Here is a 1204-nt window from a genome sequence, read left to right as displayed (position 1 = left end):
AAAGGCTCATTTTGAGTGGTTTTTACCAGGTTTATAATACAGATGAGTTCAGATATGCCAGTGCAGATTTAATATAATCTTTTATAGCCTCTCACCTTCATTTTCAGGTTATTTATTTTGTGGGAAATTACATTATTTGTAAGAACATATTGTTTTAAGTCACTGATATTGTAATAATTTCCCTGAAATCAATGTAACCAAAGCATTATTTCTTTGGTTGATCATTTAACTTTCTTAAATGTTCTAATTAGTAACCCACAACCTTCTGTTTCTTTGGGGTATAATAGAATAAAACACAGAGGCCCATTTTTTGAGTCCCTGATCACTCTGCTAAATGAAGCCTGATATTTTTGCCAGGGAAGATAACCCTCTAAACTTCGCTGTTGGAGAACTGCAGCATCTTGGGGTCACCAAGTCTCTATAGCAACCATTAGTTACCATCCACATCCCAACTGATTGGGTAGGATGTGAGGAAAAAGCCTTTTTGTTTTGTAATTGTAAACGTGTAGTTTTCTAAATTAGAACCGTGTGCTTTGTAAGTAGCAACAGAAACCCTAAGTTGATGTGAAACGAGTATGGTGGAGGAGCTGTGATGCTGTGGGTCTCTCTCTTCAAAAGTCTCTGGGAAGCTGGTTAAAGAATAAGAGACTCTTCCAGAAAACTGGTCTTTCAGCAGGATAAGGGTACAGAAATTATGGCTAAAGTGACACTGAAATAGTTTAGATAAAAACTGCACAGCTGGTAGCACTGTTGCCTTGCTGAAAGAAGGTCATGGGTTCAACTAATGTCCTGGGATTTTTCTGCATGAAGTTTGCCTATCTTCCCTGTGTATTCGTGAATTCTTTCTTGGTATTGCAGCTTCCTCCAACAGACTAGAAACATGAGAACTCGGTCAATTGGTCTCTCTAAGATTTCCTTAGGTGTGACCCTGGAAGGACAGCTGGATAGTTTGGATGACACAAAATCTCACTTCCACCTTGGTCATTTAAGTCCTCCGAAATTAAACCCAATAGAAAACCTGTGTGGAGAGCTGAAGAGGAGAGAGGCTAATGGAGGAATTATGGTTAAGGGATTTACAGGGAATAAGGAATAGGCAATTGTAAAAATTGTCTCTGCTAGAAATATTGGCCAAAGGGATTGTACAAAGTATTGCCAGCAGTGGTTTCAATACAATCGTAAAACATTTGACTTCTAAAACTCCCGG

Source organism: Poecilia formosa, unplaced genomic scaffold (assembly GCF_000485575.1).
Source record: "Poecilia formosa unplaced genomic scaffold, Poecilia_formosa-5.1.2 Scaffold67, whole genome shotgun sequence".
Classification (NCBI taxonomy): domain Eukaryota; kingdom Metazoa; phylum Chordata; class Actinopteri; order Cyprinodontiformes; family Poeciliidae; genus Poecilia; species Poecilia formosa.
Note: the sequence above shows the minus strand (reverse complement) of the source record.